The sequence below is a fragment of the Miscanthus floridulus genome, chromosome 2 (genome assembly GCF_019320115.1).
Source record: "Miscanthus floridulus cultivar M001 chromosome 2, ASM1932011v1, whole genome shotgun sequence".
NCBI lineage: Eukaryota > Viridiplantae > Streptophyta > Magnoliopsida > Poales > Poaceae > Miscanthus > Miscanthus floridulus.
The window spans coordinates 57,724,366-57,735,437 of record NC_089581.1 but is presented as its reverse complement, the minus strand read 5'-3'; the positions used below and the strand labels follow the sequence as shown (position 1 = coordinate 57,735,437).

At 51.1% G+C, this 11,072-nt stretch overlaps 1 pseudogene; it reads right to left on the bottom strand.

The window, feature by feature from the left end:
* Positions 1-255: 255 nt before the first annotated feature.
* Positions 256-4,992, bottom strand: LOC136524533 (ABC transporter G family member 11-like; annotated as a pseudogene).
* Positions 4,993-11,072: the final 6,080 nt, after the last annotated feature.

The following is an 11,072-nucleotide window of genomic DNA, read 5'->3' as shown; positions in this document are numbered from 1 at the left end:
GCTGTTCTTGTCGTAACTGCACAGTCTGCGTGGTGCCCCGGCGAGCAAGATCCATCATCCATCGGCAAAATCTCCTCCAGCCTGCGTCTGTGCAATGTTGCCATTTATAGCACTGTTTTCACACCCCTAAGCTACCTCTAGGTCCACTACCCCCCTCTTGATTTGGCATCATGCACATGAGAGATTTAATTGTTCACCGTGGTCTTTGTATGGTGAGATGCTCGCACTCGCAGCCGAAGAATAACATAGGAAACGTGCATCAAGCTGGTGATATACATACATCTTAGCAGTGCATCAAACAACACTCCATTACAGCTTAAGCGGTTGCTACTAGCTATAATACGACAACTTAACACATTCATATTGCAGTACTACCGTACTGTTATCAGTTCCGGTTTAGTCTTTGTGTGATACTGATATCCCGTTCTCGCGCGCTTCACGGAATCACGGGTGATCGGCCGGCAGGCTGGCCGCGTCGACGACGTACCCGCGGAGCGACGGCGTTCGGGTGGCCAGCTCCACCTTGGGCTGCCGCCGGTTCTGCACCCGCCGCCGCGCAATGTAGCCGCGCACCCAGGGGGTCACGTCCTCGCTGATCTTGATCATCACGAAGAAGAGGAGGCGGTAGATGACGATCATGCTGAACAGCACGGCCAGGTCCAGCCACTTGGACCGGTTCACGTCGATCTGGAACACGTTCTCCAGGATGAACTCCCCGGGGATCTTGGGCAACTCGTCGTCCTGGTTGTCGAACAGCAGGCCCTTCAGGTCGTTCTGGTACTGGCCCTGCAAAGATCGATTAACAACCCATGTACGTGTCGCATTCATTTTTCTGATCTTTCTTATAGATTACTACTACCCTTTTTATTCTTGAATTGAGTTTTGACAGCTTCTGCTAATCACTGTGAAAAATATGAATCCCCTTTTTACCTGCAATGCCCAGTAGTGGAAGCTGATGTAGGACATGGGGTACCTCCAGAAGGGCTTTGGGATGTCATGCGGAAGTCTGAAGTAACCTGATACCAGCATGAATATCCCCTGTCCATTTCAAAACGATTGTTATCCATTAAATGTGGGTTGTTATCATCAGAAGAGAATATAAGCAGGCATCAGCATTATGGTGTGGTTCCATGCACAGCGTCAGAATTAATCCCAGTTCGGATGCACAGCGTTTTTCTTTTCGTACAAACAGTTGTGTGGCAGATGATGGAGAGTAACAAGCTGCTAGAACGGATGTTCAGTTTACCTGAATCCCTGCACCGATAATGATGCCCATGAGGAAGTTTGGGATCACACTGGCAATGGCCATCATCAGGCTCTCCACGACGGTGACGCTGGCGTAGAGGGCCAGCACGAAGAACAGGTAGTGCATGAAGCCCGGGTGCAGGCGCACCATGAAGTAGCACAGCGTGCCCGACACGAAGGAGATCAGGATCAGGAATGGCATCGCCGAGAGTGTGTTGCTGATGACAAACGCCAGCACACCATAGTGCCCGTTGAGCCTCTCCCTTTGAAAGACCTGTAAAATGGAAATTAAGTTGAGCAATTGAAGGTCCTGAGACTTTTCAAGATTCATATTGATTCTTCAGTGGTTCCACAGACCTTCATGTCCTCCACAAAAGATGGAAACCCTCCGATCGACATGAATGTGACGAAGCCAAAGATGAATGAAGCACATGCTCCCCGGGCCTAGTAGTTTTCATCAGTTTAACCCAGTCATTAACAGTCAGGTTTCAAATTCAGAACTAGATACATTCAGTGCCCAAGACATTACTGAAGTGGAGAAATGTAAACATCAATGGTACAAATAACTCTTACCAGAATAGAGCTATATCCAGGTGCCAACATTGAGGTATATAGTCCCGATGCAAAGTGTCACAACAATGTAGATAATAAGCCTCAACCAGTAGTATCCAAAATCCCTTGACATGTTGATGAACGATCGCTTCGTGAGCGTGAAAGCCTGCATCAGAAAGCTAGCTTGGCTCCCTCCTGAATCCAGCACTGTTCCTTTCTGTGAGGACAAACCACATGGATCCTTTCAATTCTATTGGAAATTTGGAATGGTCTAGTAGAGTTTGAATGATCATAAAGCGCTGAAGAAAATCAGCGAAGTACTTACGAGCCGGGCCATCTCATCTACTTTCTGTTGCGCATTGATATAGTACTGTGAGTGTTGGTAGTAGCTGATCAGCCTCCTCATGGCTTCCGAAGTTGTGATCTTCTCGAGCGGATCGTCAGATCTTTCAAACTACATATGTGAAAAGGAATGCAAAAATTCAGTCAAGACACGTACACCAATATGCTACAAGCTACAGCAAATACTAAATAGGTGATAAAATTGGACTCACCCTCGTCTTCATCGACCCTTTGAGAGTCGCCTTCACCTTGTCAAAATCTGAATTTATGCACCTGAGGAAATGATCCGATGGGTTGCGCATTGGCGGGCATGGGAAACCAGCTTGGGCAAAGAACTGCTCTCAGTGCACAATAGACCAGATGATTCAGATGCCACATTAGTGTAGCAAAAACATAGATAAAAACAAGATGAGCAATCTCATATTGTTACCTCACAAGCCTCTGAGGCCTTCCCAAAGTAGACTGTTTTGCCCCCTGATAGAAGATAGAGACAGTCAAACAGCAAGAAAACCTCACTGCTCGGCTGATGGACCGATGCTATGACGGTTCGGCCATCCCTTGCCAGTCCCCGCAGCGTCTGTGTCACGAAGAATGCCGAAGCACTGCCCAATTTTTTTTGTTGTTGCATCAGTCACTTCGGCAGATGATAGGTTACTAGCTGCCAAAGAGATGAAATAGAAGCGCATACCTATCGAGACCACTGGTGGGCTCATCCAGGAAGAGCAGCCTAGGCCTCATCAGTATTTCCAAGGCGATGCTGACCCTCCTCTTCTCACCACCACTGATCCCCCTGAGGTGCCAGTTGCCTACGACCTGTGTCGGCACAGTCCTGAAGCCCCATCTCGACGATGGTGCCCTCGACCAGAGCCTGCTTCTCCTCCCTGGGCATATTGTCAGGGAGTCGGAGACGCGCCGAGTATGAGATGGTCTCCCTTACTGTCAGTGTGCCAATCAGATTGTCATCTTGTGTCACATAGGCCTGAAATTGCAGATTGACAGTAGTTTGTTTTCAGTATCAAGGTGAGAATTCATCATGTAGATTGTGACCAGGTGCTTAATGATATCGATCAAATATTCAGATGCATGCCACGTACAAAAACCGGGATCATCATTTTTTTTACTGCTATGAATTTATTTATACATACTTTTATGTAACAGGAGAGGCTTCTTTATAGTACATCCTTTCGCTGAAGTCATAATAAAACTCCGGTCAGTTTTGTTTGATTATAACCAAATAAGAAAAATACCCCCAGGTCTTAACAGATCATGAGGTTTTGGTGAGCCCAGTGCTGAAGAAACCGGTGAACAACACCCCAACCCGAAATCCCCTTTCCAGGAAACATAACGGCGTCTCCTCACCAACCAGTGAGTGTTTAACTCCATCACCAAACACACACCCGAAAACAGAATGATCCATCAGGAAACAGACAGGCGACAGTGGAGGCAGATCGCCCAAATTCTGACCGGTGATGGCTACTGATCCAACCCCAGCTGGCAGCTGCAAGGGTTTAAATGTTTAATGGAGTCGAGCCAACATCCTCCTATTCGGCATGGCATCTTTCGCTGAAAATGGACAGATGCGATTGCCAAGCTGCTGCCGAAAGCCGGCAAGGTTACAAAACCTGGCACATGACTCGTGATGAGCTAAGAGTGACGAGTCAGTGAGCAGAGTGTTGTCCAGGTGAGGCGATGCCGGAAGATCCAAAGAGAATTCAAGGTCGCCGATGGGTTGTGGAAAGAGACAGCAAACACCATCAGGGGGGGGGGGGGGGAGGTGACATCAGCGGAAGTGTGATGTGTGCTACGGTGCTACCAAGTAGGCAGTACTACTTTTTGACAAATCCAATCCAACTCCAAGTTCATGGGAGACACATGGTCAGTTTCGATTTTTCACACAGAAAACGCAGAAAGGCTGTCTATTTCATTATATGAACAACTTATAAACAACACACTTTCGCAAAAAAAAAAAAGGAAATAAAACAAGCCACTGATATAAGCAAAATCCAGTGTTCACAAATGTGATTTGGACTGAAGAAAAAAAATGTGGAGACTTATATAATAAAAAATCTGAAACAACTTAATCATTTGAGAACCATTCTTTACAAATTTCATCTACATAATTAACTAGAGCTAACGCCAAGTTCCTTCGGAGATGTAATTTTTATATACATAAAAAAATTTCGATACACAAGTGTCAGTATGATGATGGCATGACAACGACGTGCGTACCGCGGCGCCGAAGGAGAGGTTGGCCTTGCGCCCGTTGAGGAGGACGGTGCCGAAGAGGAAGGCGTTGGCGGCGAGGCGTCCGGCGAGGGCGTCAAGCAGCGTGGACTTGCCGGAGCCGGAGGGTCCCATGAGCGCGGTGATGGTGCCGGGCTCGGCGTGGCCCGTGAGGCCCTGCAGCACGGCCTGCGTGTCGCCCGTGCCGAGCGCGACGGTGACGGTGAGGTCCCGCCACGCCAGGCGCGCGGACACGTCCCCCAGGAGGACCCCGGCCTTGTCGCGCCACAGCGTCTCGCTGAGCGGGCTCAGCACGGGCGCCGCCGCCGCCGCGCCCGCCCCGGCCGCCTTCCCCGCAGAGTCCTCCAGCTCCGCCGCCACCACGGCGGCCGCGGCCTCCCTCCCCATCGTCCCGGCCACTGCCCCCTTCCTCATGCACCACGTACGGAGCAGGCAGCAGGCGCGCCTTGAATCCCTTGTCCACAAGAATGGATAAGCTGTGCTCCTCTCTCTCGCCTCGCCCTGGCAGGGTTCACGCGAGAAGAGTGGCTGGCTTGCCGGGCCGGGCGTGTCCGCGCTGCAAAGTCGTGCGCTTGCTTGCTGTGCTCTGCTCGCTCTGCTGCTGGTGGTGCCGGGGGTGGCGAGTTTTATGAGCGGGAAGCAGAGGTGGATGGGAGTAAATGGAGCAGCGAGTGGCGAGTCACTCAGACGAGCCGGGGAGACGGAGCGGAAGTTATGACGGCGCAGGGGTTTGACCTGGGGTCAAGCGGCGCAGAAAGCAGGGCGTAGCATGCGATGCGGGTGAGGGGCGCTGCGTTCGGCGTGTGTTGGAGCCTCCAAGATTGAGATGGGTGCCGTGCAAAACTGCGTCTGCTGCATGCGTCGCACGCACTGACGCACGTACGTACGTCTGGTCTCTGGGCCGGCTGCATGCGATGCACGCGCGCGTGGACCGGCCCAACAACGGGTTGATGTTGTTGATCAGGGGAAAGTGAGTTACCGGTACTCGTCGTGTGTCACGTTGTATAGGCCTGTAAATTCACATGGAAGTTATTTTTAGTTAGCTACTAAGTACTATGTGGGTTTATGACTTATGCTTGTTTAAACCCAGGACCTAAAATTTTGGGGTGTCACATGGGGTGTTCGGATACTAATAAAAAAACAGATTACATAATCCGTCAGTAATACGTCAGACGAATTTATTAAGCCTAATTAATCTGTCATTAGCACATGTGTTATTGTAACACCACATTGTCCGATCATGAACTAATTAGACTTAAAAGATACGTCTCGCAAATTAGTCGCAACCAACCAGCGAACAGAGCCAATAATGGCATGGCATGCAGGTTTCCAAAAAACTTATTGCATAGGCTCCGTTCGCTGGTCTGAATCTTGACTGAAACTGGCTGAAAAATACTGTTCCGGCTGAATTGTTATGAGAGAAAAACGCTGTTCTGATTAAAAAAACAAGTCGAACAAACCAAATATAGAGTAAGTCGAACGGGGCCATAATGTACATAATGCATTGTCTACCTCGATTAAGAACACTGATGCATATTATATATAAATCTAGATAGATACGAGTAGCTCATTATACAGTGTTCTCGTTTGGCTCATGAAAAGTCCGCCGGTCGGTGGATTACAACTTTTGATCCAACGCGCTGTTTCCTATCGGCAGCGAGCATGTAGGTGTTGACGCTGCTGGCTATTACAACTTACCGTCCTGTTTTGGACTACCGAACAGGTTCTACATTAAATTGATTCAAGACTGTCGTACCAGCTACGATCCAATAAAATCCACGCGTGTACGTAGAGCCCAAACCACAGTAAAATTAAAGGACAAGACGTGTTAATATACTCCAAGTACTAGCTAGTACTCCACTGCATGCTAGTTGCGCACGGGCTGCTGCCATCGTCCCTACCGCATTTACCACGACTCGTAACTCGATCATTTGCGTATCAGCGCGTGTTTAATTTGAGGAAGCTCGAATTTGGGGTTACTGTAACACTTTCGTTTTTATTTGGCAATTAGTGTTCAATCATGAATTAATTAGGCTCAAAACGTTCGTCTTGTAATTTCTCATCAAACTGTGCAATTAGTTTTTTTCGTCTATATTTAATGCTCCATACATGGGCCACAAACATTCGATGTGATAGGTACTGTAGCACTTTTTAGGAATTTGGGGTAGAACTAAACACGCGCTCAGACCAGATCCTGCAGCTATCTTCTACTCTGATCTGTATATATAGGTTGTGTTTAGTTGAGGAAAAGTTAGAATTTGGGTACTGTAGCACTTTCGTTTTTATTTGGTAAATAGTGTTCAATCATGGACTAATTAGGCTCAAAACGTTCGTCTCGCGATTTCCAATCAAACTGTGTAATTAGTTTTTTTTCGTCTACATTTAATACTCCATGCACGTGTCGAAAGATTCGATGTGACAGGTACTGTAGCACTTTTTTGAACTATTTTTGGAACTGAACACGGACATAGCCTCTCCATGGAGTAGATCGACCGCTCGACCTTCATCAATTAGCCTTGTTTAGTTTTAAAAAGTTTTTCTAAAAAGTGCTATAGTAACCATCACATTGACCTTGTGATACGTATATGAAGCATTAAATGTAGACGAAAAAAAAACTAATTACACAGTTTGATTGAAAATCGCGAAACGAACGTTTTGAGTCTAATACTAATTATCAAATAAAAATAAAAGTGTTACCGTAGACAAAATCCCAATCTTCCCCCAGACTGATGCAACGATCGAGCTTCTTTAACATGGAATCTATCAGCGACCTCCGCTGCACTGCAGTCGCGCGCGGTAGCTACGGCCTACGGGCTACGGCGTAGTAACCACCACTGTAATGTGGCGTGCTGTGTAGCCTCATCGCTGCCTGCTGTCTGTCAGCTGCACGGGCTGTGCTACGTGCGTGGGGCAGTGAAGCTATTGCAGTGCTGCTGGTCTGCTGCTCGTGCAGTTGCGAGAAGCCGGCCGGGGCAGAGGCAGAGCCACAGAGGGGTGGCTGGAGGCGCGCGGTGCATCGGAAGGCCGCGACTGAAGGATCCGAATTCCCAGCTCCAGCAGCGTCTCGTCACTGTTATGGGCCGGGCCGCTTCACGGAGCCGTTGTGGTCGGCCAGGAAGGTTATTAGCGCACGGTTTCTTCCTCCTCCGTCGGCACCACTCTACCTCTCCGCCGTTTCAAGCACCGCCTGGGCCCACTGGCAGAGGGGCCAGCGGGGGCCATGGCCCCCGTAACCACTGCCAACTTTATATATATATATATATATATATATATATATAAAGTTTGCAGTGGTTACGTGATAGCTAACAATTTATACTAAAAACGCATAGATCGCACGATAAAATAACAATACTGTAAAAATTAAATATCAATGTTAAAGTTAGAGTTAATCCAAAAATGAAAGTTTGTGAAATCCTCTCGAGAAGCAGTGCAAAGAAATGTATACAGTACTTGAATCCTCATGATAACCTTTGAAAGAGATCGAAGTTAGCAGGCATAATACATGTACACACATGTAATTAGATCGAAGTTAGGTAGGGGTTGGGTGCTCGGTTTCGCACAGCGGGAAGGGAAGAGAAGGGATTGGCACACCTGGTGGTGCTCCTTGCAGGACGGGAGGAAAGGTGGAAGTGCGGTAGGAGCGGAGGTAAAGACACGAGCTGGATCAGGGGGGACGCGCGGGCGCCCTCCCGGCTTCTGCTGCCGCGGGTCTTTGTCGCTGGTGAAGGGCCTGATGAAGATCTAGCGACACAGATGCGGGCGAGCCGAATCAGGGACGCAGATACGGACACCGACGTGGATGTTGGTGGTTGGCGAGTACCAGGAGCCGGGAGCAACGTCGTGGCGGCAGTCCTCGGTGGCGGCGGTCCGGCTCCCTAGTCACGTGGAGGTCGCAGGTGTTGGTGAGGGCGGTCGGTGGAGGGGTGCTGCGGGGAGGATTGGAGGAGAGCGGGGAGGTGTGGGGGGTATGACCCCGGATACCCACGACAGACCACATGGGCTGCGCCCCCAGGGGTGGCTCAGCCCATAAGACGAAGCCTTGCGAGGCACGGCTCTGCTCGGCGCCTCCCATAAGATATCTGGAGGATATCCTGAAGATACTGCGAGATCTGTTAGGATATGTATGATCCCTAGATTCTTGTAATCAGTTATTACTTTCCGGTTATCTTCTAAATCTAACCGACTCGTAACCCTGCTCCCTGGACTATATAAGGCGGGCAGGGACCCCCTCCATACACACGTAATATCATACGATAGCTAATACAAACCAACAGACCACAGGAGTAGGGCATTACGTCATACTGATGGCATGAACATGTCTAACTCATGTGTCTCTGTTGCCTTCTTGTTCTTGATCTCACGCTCCCCTACCGATCAATCTACCTTCGTGGGATACCCCTCGGAGGACTGCCGACGATATTCTATCGACAGTTGGCGCGCCAGGTAGGGGCTGTGTGTGCTGTTTTCCTTGTCGAACAAGATGGTTTTTTCGTAGGCTCTTCGTCCCTCCCGCAACCCGGCCAGATCTTTATGGTCGGATCAATCTCGTGGATCATCAATGCTGATGGAGTCGGAGAGCTCCTCAAGCCGGTGCAGATCGATTCTACGCCGATCACCCCCGCACCCACGACTGCAGATCCGATCTCGGAACCACCTCTAAGGTCGTCTTCACCAATAACTCACCGCTCGCCAGGTGCTCGCCGTCAACACCAACTAGATAACACCATACGTCGCCGACCAGACATTCTGTCTAAAGCTAAGTCATGTTTTAATATTCTTCTAAATATTCTCCAATCTTCGTATACCGCCATGACATTTCTCTGAGCTATTTTTTCCATGTTTGCTCTCCAAACAATTTTCCAAACCCCGAACAGTCCTGTTTATGCTCGGACGCCTCCAGAGATGGCCCTATCTCCGGTTCATCCCTACACGTGTACGAGCGTCTACCCTCTACGTTATGGGTGGTCGCCAGCGGCTCCTTAGCGACGCTTGTTCCTCCTACATGCACAGGCTCCGCGCTCGACGTTATGGACTATGGGCTAGCTAGGGCTAGAGACTCAGCTACACACTAACTGGTCAGGCGGTTTATATTAAATAAATACATTTTCGCTCTAACTGATCATCGAGCTACATACGCTATTTTTTCTCCAGGTGATTGGACCGCCTGGTGCTCGGACTTCTCCACCGATCAACTAGTCGGACCGCTTGGTTCATCGACTTCATCGCCAACCAGTTGATCGGACTGTTCGCCGGTCGTTTCTACTCAACGCTCACTTTGCCACCGACCAGTTGACCAGACTGTTCACTGCTCGTGCTTCATCGCTAGCTACGCCGGTTACTCCTCAGCGCTCAGATTCTTCGTGCTCAAGGACTAAGTGGGCACACTTCACCGCATGGACGTCACCAGCTACGCCAGGGACTCCTCGGTGCTCAGACCTCACCAGCTTCGCCTGGGACTCCACGGTGCTCGAACATCGCCGCCTACGTTGGGGACTCCTTGGTGCTCGGTCATCGTCAGCGACGCCGGTGACTCATCGCTCCTCGGTGCTTGGTCATCGCCAGCGATGCCGGGGACTCCTCGCTCCTCGGTGCTCGGACATTGCCAGCTTAGCTAGGAACTCCTCGGTGCTTAGACATCGCCGCCTACGCCGGGGACTCCTCGCTCCTTGGTGCTCGGTCATCGCCAGCGACATCGAGGACTCCTCGCTCCTCAGCGCTCGGTCATCGCCAGCGACGCTGAGGACTCCTCGCTCCTCGGTGCTCGGACATCGCCAGCGACACCGGGGACTCCTTGCTCCTTGGTGCTCAGTCATCGCCAGTGACGCCGAGGACTCCTCGCTCCTCGATGCTCGGTCATCGCCAGCGGCGCCGGGTACTCCTCGCTCCTCGGTGCTCGGTCATCGCTAGTGGCGCCGAGGACTCCTCGCTCCTTAGTGCTCGGACATCACCAGCGACGCCAGTGACTCCTCGCTCCTCGGTGCTCGATCATCGCCAGCTATGTTGGGGACTCCTCGCTCCTCGGGGCTCGGTCATCACCAGCGACGCTAGGGACACCTTGCTCCTCGGTGCTCAGTCATTGCCAGCGACGTCGGGGACTCCTCGCTCCTTGGTGCTCGGGCATCACTAGCGACGCCGAGGACTCCTTGCTCCTCGGTGCTCGGTCATCACCAGCGACGCTGGGAACTCCTCGCTCCCCGGTGCTCGGTCATCACCAGCGACGCCGGGAACTCCTTGCTCCTCGATGCTCGGTCATCGCCAGCGATGCTGGGGACTCATCACTCCTCGGTGCTCGGTCATCACCAGCAACGTCGGGAACTCCTCGCTCCTCGGTGCTCGGTCATCACCAGCGACGCCGAGAACTCCTCGCTCCTCGATGCTCGGTCATCGCCAGCGATGCTGGGGACTCCTCGCTCCTCGGTGCTCGGTCATCAACAGCGACGCCGGGAACTCGGTCCTCGGTGCTCGGTCATCACCAGCGACACCGGGAACTCCTCGCTCCTCGGTGCTCGGTCATCGCTAGTGACGCTGGGGACTCCTCGATGCTCGGTCATCGCCAGCGACGCCGGGGACTCCTCGCTCCTCGGTGCTCGGTCATCGCCAACGACGTCGGGGACTCCTCCCTCCTCGGTGCTCGGACATTGCCAGCGACGCCGAGGACTCCTTGCTCCTCGGTGCTCAGTCATCACCAG